The sequence below is a fragment of the Etheostoma spectabile genome, unplaced genomic scaffold (genome assembly GCF_008692095.1).
Source record: "Etheostoma spectabile isolate EspeVRDwgs_2016 unplaced genomic scaffold, UIUC_Espe_1.0 scaffold00018404, whole genome shotgun sequence".
Classification (NCBI taxonomy): Eukaryota; Metazoa; Chordata; class Actinopteri; order Perciformes; family Percidae; genus Etheostoma; species Etheostoma spectabile.
Window position 1 is genome coordinate 23,965 of NW_022604243.1, and position 20,232 is coordinate 44,196.

Consider the following 20,232-nt stretch of genomic DNA (forward strand, 5'->3'; position numbering starts at 1 on the left):
AAACCGGAAGTGGTCAGATTTAACCCGGAAGTGGGTCGGGTTCTCTTGAAATGTGCGGGGCTTTAACCGGTATGTTATTTAAGCATGCAATTGATATGAGTTGATCAGAAACTGTTATATTTATTGCTGATTTGAAAACTATTTACATGACAGCATCGAGCTTCAGATCAATGGTGTTGTCATGGTAACAAACAAACTATATACAGAACGTTTTGCAACAATTAATACAACACATGCGGTTGCAATTATGAAGTAAAATGTAATGAACAAGAGTTTTCATACTCAATATAACTTTCTTTTTTTAACTTTTTATTTTTTTATGATCAGTGTGATTTTTTTTTGTTTTTGGTTCTTTTTTCTTTTTTTTTATTTCCACACCAGGTATGTGTGAAATGTGTGTGTGTGTGTGTGAGCTGACAGTTAAAAAAAAAAAATCTCCGATGGCAGAGACGCAACTGGAGTTGCATTTAAAACAAGCAGCATGTCTGAAACCCACGTTCACCAGAAATCTACTGGTTACTATGTAAGGACTACAAACCCCACGTTCACCAGAAATCTACTGGTTACTATGTAAGGACTACAAACCCCACGTTCAACAGAAATCTACTGGTTACTATGTAAGGACTACAAACCGAAGTTAAAAACAAACCTGAAGCTGAAGAAACCCTAAACGTTAACGGAACAGATCCGCAGACCGAATTGACTGACGGAGCAGGAGAGAGAGAGAGAGAGAGAGAGAGAGAGAGAGAGAGAGCGGCCGAGGGAGCGCATTTCTCCTTGTTCTGTGTGTGTGTGTGATTGATCCGAGCGGGTTTGTAGGCGGGGGGGGGGGGGGGGGTGCTGTGATTATCACAGAACGCTGCGCGGCCAGTTGAGGAGTTTTATTCAATCCGAGCACGGATATTGACTCATATTACTCGGATAATACTTGTACTCGGCAGAAGTGCTTTATCCGTACCGGATTCTCGTTTCAGCCGGGTACTCGGATCATCCCTAGTATATACCTTCACAAAAGTGCTTGTTTTGCCACTGAGAGGCTCTGATTATTATTCTAAATTTTTGACAACTTTATGGAAAGGATTTTAAGTAGGTTGACCTTTCTGTTGAAGAGTAAGATTCTTTTTTAAACATAAAAAATCCACGTAATTAAAATTGCTAAATCCATCAGACTCCATGTAAATAAACAGTAATTTTAGCATCGTTAAACACGCACTTCATTCAAAGTCGAAAGAAACTAAATAAAACTATGAAAAGCCGTTTGGGTCGTCTTTTCACTTTTCCAACCATCACAGCTCTAGTTTTGGTTTAATAAACTCCTAGTTACCGACCTACAGGTGAAAATATGTCTGCTCTAAACACGTTAAATTAATTTACACATTTATAGTGTGATGTGTATATTCTCATAATGTATTACAATATGTTTTGTTTTCATCCCTCAAAAATAAATAAAAATAAAATGATAAAGTCTTATAGACTGGAATTGTCTACGGTGTATGACATCACAGCATTCTATAACACATCTAAAGAACTACTGGCCAATCAGCTGTGAGTTCACGATGACATCATGAGTGAGGTCACAAAACGTCCATAGAGGACCTTATAAGTACAAGCCGTGTTGAGTCTTTAAGTTCAGGGTCCTGCTCCGGGCAGCTGGAGGCCAGCGGCTTCGGCAGAGACTAGGCGCTGCGAAAGCAGTTGGTCTTTGGAGGCCTCGCTGCCAGAAGACTAGGACCAGATGCTGCAAAAGCAGGTGGTCTTTGAGGCCTCCTTGTCTGAATCCGCCGACCTCCAGTCAGCCAGAGCAGAGGGCCCGACCTGCTCCGCTGAGGAACAGAGCTACCAGCTCTGGGGGCAGGGGTCAGGGACCAAGGTAAGTGGTTTAGAAAGGTATTAGGGATCATGAATGTGCTTCAGCAAAACTAAAAACAAGTCTGAAAAAAAAAGCCCATAGTGTCACACCACCTTGTGTGTGTGTGTGTGTGTGTGTGTGTGTGTGTGTGTGTGTGTGTGTGTGACCTCTCAGGTCATCTGGGACAGGTCTACTTTCTGTCCCCAGAGTCAGAACTAAACAGGGTGAAGCAGCTTTCAGTTTCTATGCTCCTCATATCTGGAATAAACTCCCAGAAACCTGTAGATCCGCTGCTACTCTCAGTTCTTTTAAATCACGGCTGAAGACCTTCCTTTTTGATGCTGCCTTTCTTTAAATGAATGCTCATTTCTTTAAATTTCTTGTGCTGCACTGTAACTTTTTTTTCTAGTGTTTTATGTGTCCTAATTTTTCTATTTTGTTTTTAACTGTCTATTCATGTGTTTTATCAGTTTTTAATGCTTATGATTTTTAACTGTTTGTACTTGTGTTTTATCTGTTTAACTGATTTTATGTAAAGCACTTTGAATTGCCCTGTTGCTGAAATGTGCTCTACAAATAAAGCTGCCTGGCCTTGCCGTGTGTGTGTGTGTGTGTGTGTGTGTGTGTGTGTGTGTGTGTGTGTGTGTGTGTGTCTAGATAAAAAATGAAATGCTTTGGACTTTTAATTGGCACTTTAGGGATTTATGGCTTAGACCAATGCTGTTTATGTAATGTTTAGGTAATATTTTATGTTTGTCTGTGATTTGTCCTCAGACCTGCTGTACTTTCCTATGGACTATGGGATCAGGTCAGAGTTGACTGTGGGAAAAAGTTTTATCTGGCATTATTCATACAGGAAAAGCTGGCAGAATACAGACACAATACTAAAAGGCAGCCTTACCTTCAGACTCCTTCTACAAGGGTGAAATGAATGTTTTGTTAAAAATTAATCCAGGTTTCTTGCAATTGTATTTCTAATGAAGGCTGGCAGACTTACACTATCCTTAAAAACTTGCACAGATTCATGTGATTGAGAGAATGTGGTGGGAGGTGAATCCCAGAGTCAACTACCCTTTGAAGACAGCTTTGGTAGAGCTGGGGGACCAAGAGGAAGTCAACATAGAGGACAAAACATCAAAATATTATGTGTCAAACCAAAGACATGCCAGCTGGCTAGGATTGGCATCACAAAAGTCATAGAGGCATGGAATGCACACAGGATCCCAGGTATAATTAATTTAATTTTACTGACTACATTACTTACATTACATAACTTTTTTTTTTGTAATATTTTTATTGTAAATATGCACAACAATACTTACAGTCACAGATACAATTTATCTTTTTTTTTTTTTTAAACATACAGTGCCTTGCGAAAGTATTCGGCCCCCTTGAACTTTTCAACCTTTTGACACATTTCAGGCTTCAAAAATAAAGATATACAATTTTTATTTTTTGTGAAGAATCACCAACAAGTGGGACACAATTGTGAAGTGGAACGAAATCTATTGGATATTTTAAACTTTTTTAGCAAATAAAAAACTGAAAAAATTATTCGGCCCCCTTGCGTTAATACTTTGTAGAACCACCTTTTGCTGCGATTACAGCTACAAGTCGCTTGGGGTATGTCTCTATCAGTTTTGCACATCGAGAGACTGAAATTCTTTCCCATTCTTCCTTGAAAAACAGCTCGAGCTCAGTGAGGTTGGATGGAGAGCGTTTGTGAACAGCAGTTTTCAGTTCTTTCCACAGATTCTCGATTGGATTCAGGTCTGGACTTTGACTTGGCCATTCTAACACCTGGATACGTTTATTTGTGAACCATTCCTTTGTAGATTTTGCTGTATGTTTGGGATCATTGTCTTGTTGGAAGGCAAGGCAAGGCAGCTTTATTTGTATAGCAAATTTCAGCAACAGGGCAATTCTAAGTGTTTTACACAAAATCAGTTAAACAGATAAAACACAAGTAAAAACAGTTAAAAATCATGAGCATTAAAAACTGATAAAACACATGAATAGACAGTTAAAAAATAGACACATAAAACACAAGAATAAAAGTTACAGTGCAGCATAAGAAATTTAAAGAAATGAGCAGTCATTTAAAGAAAGGCAGCATCAAAAAGAAAGGTCTTCAGCCTTGATTTAAAAGAACAGAGTAGCAGCGGATCTACAGGTTTCTGGGAGTTTATTCCAGATATGAGGAGCATAGAAACTGAAAGCTGCTTCACCCTGTTTAGTTCTGACTCTGGGGACAGAAAGTAGACCTGTCCCAGATGACCTGAGAGGTCTGGGGGGGTCATAGTGTAGTAGCAGATCAGAAATGTATTTGGACCTAAACCGTTAGGTGATTTATAAACTAGCAAGAGTACTTTGAAATCAATTCTTTGAGGCACAGGAAGCCAGTGTAAAGACTTCAGAACTGGAGTGATGTGATCCAGTCTCTTGGTCTTAGTGAGGACCCGAGTAGCAGCGTTCTGAATCAGCTGTAGCTGTCTGATTGATTTTTTAGGGAGACCTGTAAAGACACCGTTACAGTAGTCAAGTCTACGGAAGATGAAAGCATGGACCAGTTTTTTCCAAGTCCTGTTGACACATAAGTCCTTTAACGCTTTATATTCTTAAGGTGATAGTAGGCTGATTTTGTAATTGTCTTAATGTGGCTGTTAAAGTTCAGGTCTGAGTCCATGACTACACCCAGATTTCTGGCTTTGTCTGTTGTTTTTAACATTCTTGTTTGAAGCTGAGAGCAAACTTTCAATTGTTCCTCTTTTGCTCCAAAAACAACCACCTCAGTTTTTCCTTCATTTAATTTCAGAAAGTTCTGGCACATCCAGCCGTTAATTTGTTCGATGCACTTAGTCAGTTTTTGTATTGGACTATAGTTCCCTGGTGATAAGGTTATGTAAATTTGTGTGTCGTCCGCATAACTATGGTAACTTATTTTGTTGTTCTCCATAATCTGGGCCAGTGGGAGCATGTAGATGTTAAACAGAAGAGGCCCCAGAATAGAGCCTTGGGGAACTCCACACGTCATATTTGTATGCTCAGATGTATAATTACCTATTGTCACAAAGTAATCCCTATTCTGTAAGTAGGATTCAAACCAGTTTAGTACTGAGCCAGAAAGTCCTACCCAGTTTTCCAATCGGTTTAGTAATATGTCATGGTCTACCGTGTCAAATGCCGCACTGAGATCAAGTAATACTAAGATTGAAATTTTGCCACTATCTGTGTTAAGGTGGATGTCATTAAAAACTTTGACGAGAGCCGTGGATAACTGCCTCCTGAGCCTGCCAACATCAAGGAATGCCACACAGCTAATGAGCAAGCTACAGGTCCTCCGAGCCTCCGGAGGGTTGGAGCTGCGCCACTGGGCCAGTAATGTTTCCAGTGTAGTTAATCACCTGCCAAAAGAGGCCAGATCAGACAACCTTGATCTCTGGCTTACTCAAGAGGTAGCAGAGGCTGCAGTGTACAGTGTACACAGTGTACAAACAACATAATTAGGCCAAATGAACAGAAATGGCTGATGAAAGAACTTTGTGTATATTGTGACTTAAACTCGAATTTAATTTATCATTTTTAGTCTGTGTTAACATAACATGCCTTTTTCATTTGCAACCAGGGTTTAATGGGTAGCAATGATGCAAACAGAGGTAATCTCTGCAACAACAACGTGCTGTTGGGAATTGAACCCAGGATCACCTGTTTTTTTTTTTTTTTTTTTTTTTTTTTTAAACTTTATTTATTAAAATTTTCAACTTTTACGACAACAACAACAAACAACAAACATATCTGCTTAGCACATAGAAGGAAAATGCATTTGTTAAAATAAAAACCAGAAAGAAAAAAAAATAAATAAATAAAATAAATAAATAAATAAATAAAAATAAATAAATAAAAATAAATAATAATTATAAAAAATAAAAAATAAAAACCCTCTTGCAATATCTGTATTACAAAGTCAGAAAGTTGAAATATACAACCTATGCATCTTGTACATCTTGCTGGCTTTCCAAAAAGTTTGTAAATTGTTCCCATACTTTGTAGAAACTTTGTAGCTTCCCCTTTTTAGCATAAGTCATTTTTTCCAAGGCCAGAGTATTAGACAGGGTCTTGAACCAAGCATTAACAGACGGTGCTTCCATAGCTTTCCATGAGATGGCAATACAATGTTTAGCTTGTAGTGAGCACATATATACCATCTTCCTACCCGCACTCGACAGTCTTAAGTCTGTTGGAACAAGCCCTAGAATGAACAACTTAGGACAGACGGGCAGTCTGGTGGAGCTAATCTCAGAGACTCGTTCTATTACCTTTCCCCAGAATTCTCTAATTTTAGGGCAGGTCCACAGGCAGTGATAAAGTGTGCCCTCCTCTAGACCACACTTAGTGCAGAGGTCAGGGTTGTTGTTATTGAAGCGGTGCAATAAAGAAGGAGTCATATATGTGCGCATAATCCATTTGTACTGTATAAGTTTAAATCTGGTATTGATAGTTTGAGTCTGTGCTGTGTGGCACACCATTGTCCATTCATCCTCAGAAATTTCTGTATCTATGTCACTGGACCATTTCATTCTCTTTTCATTTGAAGATTCATTGGAGTTTTCCACAATTAAGCTATAAGTAACCGAAACCTGACAACGTCCATGCATATAATTTAGTACAGCTTCTTCAAGACTGGACAGCGGTGGTTTGTTTATCCGTTGTTTGTATTTTTTCAAAATATAGCTACTAATTTGCAAATATTTGAAGAAGTGGTTCCTTGGTATATTGTAAGCACCCTGTAATTCCTCAAAGCTATACAATACCTTATCTGCATTGTACATGTCCCTAATTGTACTAATTCCTTTCATTGCCCATGATTTGAACCCTAAGTCGTTTCTTCCTGCTGGAAATCGGTGGTTTCCCCAAATTGGGGTGAACCCTGACATATCTGGATCAATGCCCAAATGTGATTGCACTTTGTGCCAGACTACGATAGAGTTTTTAACGAAGGGGTTGAGTGTGGTCTTTAACAGGTTTTTTAATGAATCCGAAAATAAGTATAATTTTAGTGGCAAGGTGGATGTGGTGCAGCTTTCTATTTCAACCCAGGAATTTTTTGGTTCACTAGAGAACCAATGCATGATTGCCTTAATCTGGGCCGCCCAGTAATACCATAGAAAGTTAGGCACTTGTAGGCCCCCTCTATCATAAGGCAGATAAAGTAAGGACATTCTAAGTCTTGGGCGCCTATTATTCCAATGAAATTAGTTATTAATTCCTTTAATTTAGGGAAGAGAGTAGGAGGGGGACTAAGTGGAATAGATTGAAAAAGATACAAGAATTTTGGTAAGATATTCATTTTGATTATATTTACACGACCAATTAGAGATATAGGGAGATCTGACCATCTCTTCAGAGTATTACTGGTTGAAGATAGGATTGGGTTATAATTTCTGAGACTATATCATGTATTTTGGGGGTGACTTGTATCCCCAAGTACTTAAAGCCCTTGGATGCGTTATGAAATTCGTTCCCACAGTTGGATTGTTTCTTTCTTTGTCATTCAGAAACATAATATTAGACTTGGTTTTGTTAACTTTATAGCCAGAGATTTTCCCAAAAGTTGCTATTGTGTGAAGAAAGGCAGGAAGGGATTGTGTCAGATTTTTTAAAAAGAGTATGATGTCGTCTGCAAAAAGGCTAATTCTGTGTTCACAGCTTCCTATTGTTACTCCCCGTATCAACGAGTGTGATCTAATTGTTAGAGCCAGTGGTTCTATGGACATTACAAACAAAAGGGGCGACAGTGGGCATCCTTGACGTGTTCCTCTGGTAAGTTTAAATGGGTTGGACGTCATAGAGTTTGTCAGGACTGCTGCAGTGGGTCTATCGTATAATAACTTCACCCGCTTAATAAAATTTTGTCCCAGGCCAAATCTAGGGAGTATATCAAATAAATATGGCCATTCCAGCCTATCAAATGCCTTCTCACAATCCAAGGAGAGTAGGGCCACATCAGGGCGTCCATTTTCTATATTAATAATATTTAGGACTCTTCTAAGATTGTGAAAAGCTTGCCTTCCCACCACAAATCCATTTTGGTCTTCGTGAATTAAACTAGGTAGGAATTTCTCTAATCTCCGTGCAATGACCTTAGCTAATAGTTTCATGTCTGAGTTCAGAAGAGATATGGGTCGGTAAGATTCACATTTAGTAGGTGGCTTACCAGGTTTTAATATAGTAGTGATGAGGGCTGTAGAGAAGGAAGGTGGTAAGGAGTCTGTTCTAAAGGCTTCTTCAAGCATATGGAATAAGTGGGGAATCAGCATATCTTTAAAGGTCTTATATATTTCAATGGGCAGCCCATCTGGGCCAGCAGTTTTCCCACTTTGCATAGACATTAGGGCGCTATAAAACTCCTCTAACTCTAATGGTCTCTCCAGAGTTTCCCTGTCTTCATGAGAAAGAGTAGGAAAGTCCAGGGCATCAAGAAAACCATTTAAAGATGTTTTATCAGCTGAAAACTCAGATTTATAAAGTATTTCATAGAATTTCTGAAATGCTTCATTTATTTCTTTGGGGTCTGAAGTTGTTGTTCCATTTGGCTTTTCTACCTCATGTATGGATCTCTCATTCTGTAGGGTTTTAATGCGCCAGGCAAGTAATTTGCCAGCTTTTTCCCCTTGATCGTAGAATTGTTGTTTTAATTTATTTAAATCGTTTAAGGCCTTATTTACTGATTTTATATTATACTGGGCTCTAAGTATGTTTAATCTTTGCTCTACAGCTGGGGTCTTATTAGTTACAATTTGCTCTTCTAGTGTTTTAATTTTTTTTTCAATTTCTAACAGCTTCTTTTTAAATTCTTTAGATTTATAACTGGTATAGCTTAATATTTGCCCTCTGATGTAAGCCTTTAAGGCATCCCATCTGGTTAGCGACGAAGTTTCATTTTTGTTGAACTCGAAAAACACATCTATATTTGCCTTAAGGAACTGTACAAACTCAGGATCTTGGAGCCATTTATTATCAAATCTCCACTTAGGAGGCCCACTGTATTCTTTACCCGCCTTGAACTCCAAGGATACTGCTGCATGATCCGATATTATTATGCTGTTGTAATAACAACTCTTGACTTTGAATATTGAGATATTAGAAATGAGAAAATAATCAAGTCTGGAATAGGTATTGTATGTAGTAGAGTGACATGAGTATTCTCTCTTATCTGGATTATGTCTCCTAAATATATCACACAACCCCAGCTCTTCCATGAAATGGTGAATTACCCTTCTTGCATGACTATGAGATGAGTCTTGACCACCCTCTCGGTCCATGGTAGGATTTAAGACACAGTTGAAATCTCCTCCCATTATAACCTCCCCCCTCAAGGTTGAAATTGTTAGAAAAATATTCTTGTAAAAATCAGGATCATCTTTATTCGGCCCATAGACATTAACTAAATTAAGATAATTTCCAAATAGTTTGCCCTGTAGAATTATATATCTGCCCCCAGGGTCCATAATAGTTGAGATTATCTGAATTGGAATAGATTTGTGAATTAAGATAGCTACTCCTCTAGCCTGAGAGGAGAAGTTAGCAGCAAACACTTGTCCCTGCCACCTTCTACGTATCCTGATGACTTCAGTGGAGACTAAGTGGGTTTCCTGTAGAAATATAATTCTAGAGCCCAAGTGTTTTAGTCTAGTCATTACCTGTTTTATTTTCACCAAACTGCCTAAGCCTCTTATGTTCCATGACGTTAATTTGTATACCTGGTTATCTGCCATTAGGGGGTACTATGTGAAGTCTTAACAAAGAGCATGAGCTGTACTGAAAAGTCGGGTAATATGAAGGGGGACAGAGGAGAGGGAAATGCATAAAAAATAACAAGAATAAACAAAGTGACTATACACATAAAATAATGAAAACCCACACAAGAACCACACAAAAACATTCTGCTAGAACATGCAAAATGTTGAACAGGTAACATCCGCCTACTGACTGCCTACTTTACAGTCTAAGCTAAGTAAATCCAGCTTCCAACAGCTCCTGTTTAGGAGCAAGAACAAGTCTAATTAACTAAATTGACCACCTTTAGTCTCTGTGTATTCAAATAGTAGCAGTAATAATACCACCCCTTTATGTTGGGACAAAAAAGAACGTTTTTAGAATATGCTATAGCCAATGATACGAGTAAGGTTAATCTTGAAATGGTTCTAAAAGCAAATAGGTTACTCAGTGCCAGCATGCCTCATTTAGTTAGTCGGTGACACCCTTTAAGGCGAGAGACAACATAATAATATTAGGCCCAATTAAATTAGCCAGTATTCTTTTCTTTTTCTTACTTGTAAACATCTTTCAAATCGAGTCAGGCTCCTGTACTGGATGATAAGTAGCCTAACCAGTTCTGTTTCATGGCTATTGCAAGTTTGCATCTATATCATACATCACCCTGACTCTGAAATAGATTCAACGCCAATACTGTGAAGAAACTTCTCCACTTCTCTGGGCGTCTGGAAGAAGGCAAGGCAAGGCAAGGCAGCTTTATTTGTATAGCACATTTCAGCAACAGGGCAATTCAAAGTGCTTTACACAAAATCATTAAAACAGATAAAACACAAGTACAAACAGTTAAAAGTCATAAGCATTAAAAATCAATAAGACACATGAATAGACAGTTAAAAACAAAATAGAAACATTAGGACACATAAAACACAAGAATAAAAGTTACAGTGCAGCATAAGAAAGAAATGAGCATTAATTTAAAGAAAGGCAGCATCAAAAAGAAAGGTCTTCAGCCTTGATTTAAAAGAACTGAGAGTAGCAGCGGATCTACAGGTTTCTGGGAGTTTATTCCAGATATGAGGAGCATAGAAACTGAAAGCTGCTTCACCCTGTTTAGTTCTGACTCTGGGGACAGAAAGTAGACCTGTCCCAGATGACCTGAGAGGTCTGGGGGGGTCATAGTGTAGTAGCAGATCAGAAATGTATTTTGGACCTAAACCGTTAAGGGATTTATAAACTAGCAAGAGTACTTTGAAATCAATTCTTTGAGACACAGGAGCCAGTGTAAAGACTTCAGAACTGGAGTGATGTGATCCAGTCTCTTGGTCTTAGTGAGGACTCGAGCAGCAGCGTTCTGAATCAGCTGCAGCTGTCTGATTGATTTTTTAGGGAGACCTGTAAAGACCCCGTTACAGTAGTCAAGTCTACTGAAGATGAAAGCATGGACCAGTTTTTCCAAGTCCTGTTGACACATAAGTCCTTTAACCCTTGATATGTTCTTTAAGTGATAGTAGGCTGACTTTGTAATTGTCTTAATGTGGCTGTTAAAGTTCAGGTCTGAGTCCATGACTACACCCAGATTTCTGGCTTTGTCTGTTGTTTTTAACATTGTTGTTTGAAGCTGAGCGCAGACTTTTAATCGTTCCTCTTTTTTTTCCAAAAACAACTACCTCAGTTTTTCCTTCATTTAATTTCAGAAAGTTCTGGCACATCCAGTCGTTAATTTGTTTGATGCAGTTAGTCAGTTTTTGTATTTGACTATAGTCCCCTGGCGATAAGGTTATGTAAATTTGTGTGTCATCCGCATAACTATGGTAACTTATTTTGTTTTTCTCCATAATCTGAGCCAGTGGAAGCATGTAGATGTTAAACAGAAGAGGCCCCAGAATGGAGCCTTGCGGAACTCCGCATGTCATATTTGTACGCTCAGATGTATAATTACCTATTGACACAAAGTAATCCCTATTCTTTAGGTAGGATTCAAACCAGTTTAGTACTAAGCCAGAAAGTCCTACCCAGTTTTCCAATCGGTCTAGTAATATGTCATGGTCGACCGTGTCAAATGCAGCACTGAGATCAAGTAATACTAAGATTGAAATTTTGCCACTATCTGTGTTAAGGTGGATGTCATTAAAGACTTTGACAAGAGCCGTTTCAGTGCTGTGGTGTGGTCGGAAACCCGACTGAAAGGTATCAAAACTGTTGCTTAGTGACAAGAAATGGTTGAGTTGTTGAAAGACTACTTTTTCAATGATTTTACTTAAAAACGGAAGGTTTGATATTGGCCTATAGTTGCTCATTAGTGACTTGTCTAGGTTGTTCTTTTTTAAAAGTGGCTTAATTACTGCAGTTTTCAGGGCCTGTGGAAAGATACCTGAAAGAAGAGATGTGTTCACAATCTGTAGAAGATCAGAAGTCAAACAATTGGAAACATTTTTGAAAAGTCCCGTTGGTAGAATATCAAGGCAACAGGTCGAGGTTTTCAGATGTTGAATAATGTCCTCCAGGTTTGTATGGTTGATTGTGTGAAATTCTGTCATATTGGAACTAGTTTTGCTTGAACACTGTGACAACACATGTCCTGAACTTGATATGGAGGCACTGACTGTTTGTCTAATCTTCTGAATTTTGTCTTTGAAGAAGGAGGCAAAGTCATTGCAGGCCTTGGTAGATAAAAGTTCAGATGCTACTGGTACTGGAGGGTTTGTTAACCTATCAACAGTAGCAAACAAAGCACGTGAATTATTATTGTTTCTAGAGATAATATCAGAGAAGAAGGACCTTCTTGCATTCCTCAGTTCCAAATTATAAATGCAAAGTCTCTCTTTATAGGTGTTATAATGGACCAGGAGATTTGTTTTTCGCCACCTTCGTTCAGCTTTCCTACACTCTCTTTTTTCTGTTCTCACCAGTAGGACATTTCTCCATGGAGATCTTTCTTACCAGAGACAACTTTGACCTTAGTGGGAGCAATGGCATCAATAACATTTGTAATTTTACAGTTGAAATTGTCTACAAGCTCACTGACTGATAGCCCAGAGAGGGCGGTGTGGAGGAGAAAAGCTGAATAAATGTTTCACTGGTGTTTTCAGTGATATACCGTTTTCTGATTATCTTTGTTTGGACACTTTGGGCACAGAGATAGTGCCGTTAAAGAAAACACAGGAATGATCAGAGAGAGCAACGTCAGTCACCACAACCTTGGAAATGTTCAGACCCTTTGAGACAATCAAGTCCAGAGTGTGTCCCTTATTGTGAGTGGGCTTCGTCACATGCTGAGTCAGTCCATAGTTCTCAAAAACACAACACAGCTCTTTGGTCCCCCTGTCCTGGGGGTTGTCAACATGAATGTTAAAATCACCCGCAATGATTACACAATCAAAGTTAATACAGATTATAGACAGCAGTTCAGTGAAGTCATCAATGAAGGTTGCACAATATTTAGGTGGCCTGTAGATATTTAGAAACATCGCTTGAGGGGAAGATCTTAATTGAAGAGCCACATATTCAAAAGAAGCAAACTTTCCATAACATATTTGCGTACAGTGGAATGAGTCATTAAGCAAATGGCGACTCCACCTCCTTTCTTATTCACTCTATTCTCACTCATAAAACTGAAGTTAGGGGGAGCTGACTCGATGAGAACAGCAGCGCTGTTGTTATGGTCTAACCAGGTTTCAGTTAAGAACATAAAATCTAGATTGTGTTTGATAATAAAATCATTGATTAAAAAGGATTTTCCTGCCAAAGACCTGACGTTTAGTAAGGCTAGTGTTAGTGTGTTTTCATTTTTTGGGACAGGCTGTAGCTGACGAGGAATGGATGCTAAATTGCTAAGTTTGCAGTTAAGTGCTTATTCACCATTCTTTTCCTATTACCTATCACAACATAAATTGAGGAAGAGTTGAATCCACAGGGCCCGGGCTTGTCTTGGAAAAAGTCATGAGTGTCTCTAGGCCTGGAGCCAAGGCCCGGCACATATCAGGTCATGCTTACTGGATTTTGCACACAAGCGTCCTTATCAGTCTGAGTGAAAGAGTTTGTTTACTTCCTGGCAGAGGAGCCCGGCGTTTTTACTATTAACCGGGGTTGAACCCGGCGTTTTATTTTTGCCAGGGTTGAGAGATGGGGGAAGGAAGGGGTGTAAATTGGTTCCAGCATCTACCAGGTGATTCATGTGGTCAGTGAACTCCAACATGGGGGTAGGGGAAAGAGGGAAAGGGTGAGTGGAGACAGCGATGGCTCCTCAAAGGATTTGGGTTGGTAAGAGTGTTAGAGGGGTGCTGGATGGGTGAAAAGAGGAGTTGAGGTTTTGTATCTGTGCTCTGTGGTGTCCCAGGGTCAAATCTTTGCTCAGGTGGGGGCTGTGGTGGATCACTGCCACACTTTGTTGTGTCTTCCTTTGTTTTGATTCGTCTTGTCTCGTGTCCTTGGCAGATGTGTAGCGCAGAAAGTAAAGCAGATTAGAGGTGAACAGCTTTACTCCTGGCTTGTTAAGGGAAAGTCTATCTGCTTTAAAAAGATGTCTGCGCTCCCAGAAAATGTTTAAATTGTCAATGAACTGCAGAGAGTGGACGGTACATTCAGTTGAAAGCCATTTGTTTAGTGCCAACAGTCGGCTGAATCTCTCATCTCCTCTTCTGACTGACGGTATAGGGCCACTGATAAACACATTTGCGTTTAGAGAGCTGACGGTGTCCAGCAGTTCCTTAAAGTCCAGTCTCTGCAATTCAGACTGTTGCTTTACAACATCATTTGACCCTATATGCAGAATAATGTTCTTCACAGTTGGGTGTTCTGCTATGATAGCTGGGATTTTTTGGGTAAAGTCAGACACCATGTCTTTGGGAAAACAGAGTATTTTGGTGTTTTTACTGTTTTTTAAATCTTTTATAGCAGAGTCACCCACAATCAGGGTTTGAGGCCCAGTTGTTAGCTTTTTACTTTTTGAATTGCTCTCAGTCCTTACCCTGCTGTGTGGCGATGAAACGCAGTCCCGGTCATCAGATGACTGTCCAGCGTCTTGCAGCAGAGGAGCAAATCTGTTATCCAGTTGCACACCAGGTTGTGGGGGGGCATTTTGTTGCTTTTTTCCCTTTTGCAGCTGTCCACGGCTGTGTCCTACTAGGTAGAGGGGTTGAAGAGGCGCTCTGCCCGGAAGATAATGCAGGCCAGCCGGTCATATCACAAATCTCAGGGCGCTGTGCCCTGCCGTTAGTCGTCCTCCCATTTCCCAGGAGAATGATTTACTCTTAGGCTTCGCACCACAAGAGTTCCAGGGAGGACTGCCACTTGTTGATTTGTTACCCGTTCTACAGCCCTCCTGTTTCTTTGTAGCTTTGTTGGTGCTAATTAGCCGTGTGTTAGCATGCTTTTGTCCATTGTTATGGGTCCATGGTAAAGTGGTGTCATTTCCACAAGATCCGTTAACTTCCACGTTCACTTCTAGAAGGTAAACCTTGGTTTCCAGAAGTGCAATCTTCTGAAGGAGTTTGTAGTAGTCATCCACGGAGAAAGGAGGCATCTTGCTGCTAATTAGCTTTAGCTACAGTCACTGTAGGACAGGCTTGAGCTATTGGTAGGCCACACTCACGCAGGAAAATGTTAAAATATGGCAATAGCCTACTGTGTCTACAAAAAATGTATAGTCCAGTTATTTATAAGTATCCAAGAGCCGCTGCTCATAGTTTCTCTCAGAGGAAAAGCAAGATTATCAGCAAAAATATGCAAGCAGAGGCAGGAGCAAGCAGCAAAAGCGTCTGCACTGTAAGAAGCAGGAAGCAAGATTGAGAAGATGACTTTGCCTTGGTGTGTCACCCGAAGCTTGGCAGGGTATTGAAGACCATACTCTATTCCCTTGGAGTGTAGAGATTGTTTCACCGCGTAGTAGGCATTCCGTTGGCGTTGCACGTCGGCTGAGAAGTCCGAGAAAAGTTTCACCTGTCGGTTGTTGTACATAATCGTCGTCTTCTTCCGCGCCGCATTCATAACTCTCACTTTATCCTTGAAGTTCAGGAATTTTGCTATCAGTGGTCTCGGGCGTTCAGTTGTCTGCTTCTGCCTCTGTTTGCCTGAAGTGCTAGCGGGTGGAGTAACTGCAATGCGGTGAGCTCGCTCGATCCGCAGCGGATGAGGGAAGTTCTCAGGTCCCAGGACGTCGATGAACCAATTCTCCAGAAAGGATTCAGGATCAGCACCCTCCACCTTTTCTTCCAATCCAATGATGCGTAGATTAGAACGGCGTGAGCGGTTCTCAAGGTCGTCATTCTTTTCCGTAAGTTGTTTCACTTTAGCTTCCAGCTCTGACACCGTAGCTGTTAACTGTGCTGTTACATCCTCCGTGTCTCCTATGCGCTGTTCAGCTGCGGTTATCCGGCATTCATAGCATCCAATCCGATCTAATGGGGCTATGCCATCAATAACTTCCCCGTGGCGCGCTAATGTTTCATTCTTGAGAAGAGCGATGGCCTCTAACACAGCATCTTGATTATGGATATCCCTTCGGCCACCGTTGTTTGCGTCCGTCCTCTCGCTATCCTCCACTGAAGAGGCTGCAAGTCCGGAGCTAGCAAGAAGTTTGTCATTTGGCGGAGTTTTTGTCGGCTCGTTAGGATGGTTGTCGGATTTAGTTTTGCCCTTTCTTGCGCCTGACATAGTTAACCTTACTTTTAAACGTCTAAGCGTTCTTTTGGAGTTCGTTGTATGGAGTTTTAAGAGAGTAGAGTGTATAAGTAGTACAGAGACTAAAAAGCAGCGTCTGACTATCTCGCCGCCATTACCGGAAGTCCAGGATCACCTGTTTACTAGACAGGCACTTTAACCAACTAAGCCACAGCACCGCTGGGTGTCAACCCAGATGCCCGGCCATGTTGGAGGAACTCGGTGTAAACACCTGAACGGATTACAGTGCAGTATTGTGCACTTTGGATACTTTATGTGAATGTAGCCATGTCTAAACAACAGAAAAGCATCCAAGATGCAAAGGCATTTAGGGAAGGATGATATTTCAAAAAATTACAGTTTACTGGCGGTGCAGATCCTCACGAGTTGGCTCCCTCTTCTTAGATCCATGACGACCCGGTGATTCTTCCTTCAGTTACATATCCCATTATAGTTAACTAATATCAAATTATTTATTTATTAATTTTATTCCAGCAGCATCAAAGATGTTGAAATCATGCCTGGAAAATGACAAGAAAATCTCTCACAATGCAAGTTACAGAGTGACAACAGTTCGGGTGAATACAATCAGTAATACACTTCCTTATATCCAGTGCCCCCAGAGGAAAATAACCTTGTTTGGAAAACAGTTTATCTCAAACACAACAATTAGTGAACCTTAGGCAGACAGTTGGAGCTCTTACGTATTTCTGAACCTGCCCTTGTGTGTCAAGTTTCTTGACCGGTCATTCTATCTCAGCTGAAAAAGGACATCTTGTCTCTAGGATGGGCTATGGTCTCGACCTGGGACCTGCTATGATAAACACAGCTTTAGACAACTGTTTCTGTCAGGCTCCACGTCATCTGTTCTTCAAGGAAATGGTGTGGAGTCATAACAAACCCAGTTGTCTCCCATCAAGGAGAAACACACAGATGGCAGATACAGAAGTCATATACTCTGAGAGGCATTGGAGATCTTATTATGAATAATTAATATGAAAATCATTGGTTAAATGTAATTTTCCCATTACAAGCCGTATCGTTTCAGGTCCGGTACAGACATGGAAAGAAGAATGTCATTGCTGACTCTGATGAGTAACGGTTTTAAGAGGGAGGGTGTGGACGAAGTGGGTTTGCTCACCACTTGTCCCATACAGGTCATTAGTAAAGTAAACACACAGTCACGTTAGTTTTAGTTCCATTTTATTAGGTTGCAAGTTGAAACATGGTTTTCCTGTATTGCTACTTACAATTGTTTGTTCCTTTGTTCAGTTCCACCATGCAAGACAATTGGTTGGGGAGGGGCCGGCCTAAGTATTTCCTGTTTTATAGGAATAGGGTGGTCATGGATGACATCACCGGGCCAAACCAAGTAGAGGGTTTTCTTTTGTATAGGAATGTTATTTGGTTTTTTTGGTCATTGTATAAAAAAAGGTATGCAAAATCCTAAGGTATGCAAAAACAAGACTTGTTGTGTAGTCAGCGGGATAGGAGGGAACTGGTGACCAAGTTCCATAGGTTAAGAGATGGCAAGGTATAAGGTTTGGAGTAGATCAACCTGCTTTAGTATGGGATGGACTGAAGCAGTGGGGTGGGAATTGACAACCCTATATAAATGGGGGATTTGTGCTCCTGGTAGGAGAGAGGGAGGTGAGGCAGCCCTGCCCTGCCCTGCCCTGCCTGCCCTGCCCTGCCCTGCCCTGCCCTGCCCGGAACATGTGCCTGCTCTTAGTTTAATGTGCCACTGGCTTTAAGTTTGATGGTTTAATTATCCGTGTACTGCAGACCATGGAAATAACTAATCACCTTTGAAAATGGCAATGTTCGAGTCTGCCAACCTGCCGCCATCCTAGCCATTAAACCCTTAATCCAGCGCCTCAGACCACTCGGCCACACTACCGCACATAACTATTCTCCACATCGTAACACACACAGGGACCTTAACTAAGGTAATGCTTGTTAACTGTTATCACTCTTTGTCCATTTTCTCTGGCATTGTTGATTATTAGAAGTGGTAGTAGTAATAGGGCCTGTCTCTGCGGCCCGGGTTCAATTCCCGTCAGGGAATGGTCAGGACTTGACAGACTCAGGTGTGATATTTGAAAGAGTAAGTTCCTGGACTTGATTTGATTTGTCAAATTCTTCCTCATTAGTTTAAATGATCTGACAACATCGTTCCATGACTTACATTTCTCAAGACGCACACATCTCAACTGGTTATCCTTTAGACAGCTAGTCTCTTTTTCTTTTCTCTCACTTTTTGTCTCTGTCTGGCCTTATGTATTTGCTTGTATTACATCAAGGGACCGTCATACCAATGACCATAAAGATTAATATGTACAGTACATGGTTGCAGAACTGTACCTTCTGATAGAGGTATGAACACTTGGGTTATCTTGGGACTGCTCTACATTGTCCCGCAGAAGAATAAATCCCAGATGCACATGTATGCTTACTCGGGCTATTTTCCTGTTACTGAGAAATTGGGGAATTTCTCATGCGGAAATGTAGAAGTTGGACGTGCATTGTATTGTTCTTACATCTCATTTGATTCGACTTTGAATTCCAAAATTGGCATCCAAGAAATTTTGAAACGATGATGTATCAGTCATTTTGCTGGTGGTTTCTTGGTCACAGCACAAGCTTGATCATTGACATACAGTGCCCGCCACATATCACAAAAACTGTTGGGTGGTGCCTTATGTATTTGCTTGTATTACATCAAGTTTTCCAATAACATTAACAAGCTTAACGTTGATTACGTGCCTGTGTTTGTCATGATGTGGAAAGCTGATAATTGCAGGTAGTGTGGCCGAGTGGTCTAAGGCGCTGGATTTAGGCTCCAGTCTCTCTGGAGGCGTGGGTTTCAAATCCCACCACTGCCATTTGTATATATTACTAGCTGGAAGGCAACCAATGTGATGTCTTACAGCTGTGGCATTGGCCTGAACTTGGTGATGTAACTAGAATCATCCATCAATAACTTTGCTGAGATGCCCTTGTTAACCTGTGGTTCAAACCTCATCAAAGGTGAAACCTTCCTTTCCAGCACTTTGGACTAGAAAAATCAACAAATAATTGTGATAATTAATCGTGATCTCCATATTGATCAAAGTAATTGTCGTTACCATTTCTGCCATAATAATGCAGCTCAAAGAGATTTTATCAAACCAGGTTGGGCAAGTAACCTTTCTGCTGACTTCTTGTAAAAAAAGAAAGTACCACAACCCAAAAACAGTACTGCGATGGCTGGGAATCGAACCCAGGTCAACTGCTTGGAAGGCAGCTATGCTCACCACTATACCACCATCACTGGACAATGTGATGTTCACTTCACTTGTAATACATTTGGGCATTGAGACTGGTTCAAACCCTGCTCGAAGGTGCAGTCTTTTCCGAGTTTTCCCTTCAGGATCAATAAAGAATTTCTGATTCTGATGTAGAGATGGACAGACACCCAAAAGTATAATACTTCTTGCCGAGACATAACAAGAAACAAAAAAACTGACTATGTAAGTAATGAATGGCTTCATGAATAGACAACATCATCCCAGTATGCCATTAACAGTCTATGAGTGTCATTAGAGTCCAATAACTTTCTGGGGCAACTTCCTTTTCCTCCAGATAGAGCTCATTCAGCAATGAGAAAGTCCAGGTAGTGCTGAATATCTATTCAAACCCCCATTGCTTGTATTTATTTAGCCAGCGTGTCCAACTGCTGAAATGTATTGCTCTGCATGTGTTAGTCTGATGATGAACTCACAACCAAGCCAACCCAAAGAGAAGCACTTATGAACACAATGATCATCAGTGTCTTATTTGAGGTGATCTGAATGTGATTACAATGCATCTTACGTTACAGTCTTAACCAATAGAACTTGTATGACCTTTGTGCAGACAGGTATATAATAACTTTTCACGTTGTCGTGGCCGAGTGGTTAAGGCGATGG

General features: G+C 40.5%; 2 non-coding genes across 2 annotated transcripts; one reads left to right on the plus strand and one right to left on the minus strand.

Annotated features, from left to right (window-relative positions):
• Window positions 1-19,084: 19,084 nt before the first annotated feature.
• Window positions 19,085-19,167, plus strand: trnal-uag (transfer RNA leucine (anticodon UAG)). The gene has a single exon. It is a non-coding gene; the product is annotated as a tRNA-Leu (tRNA).
• A 356-nt stretch (window positions 19,168-19,523) lies between these two features.
• trnag-ucc (transfer RNA glycine (anticodon UCC)) lies at window positions 19,524-19,595 on the minus strand. The gene has a single exon. It is a non-coding gene; the product is annotated as a tRNA-Gly (tRNA).
• Window positions 19,596-20,232: the final 637 nt, after the last annotated feature.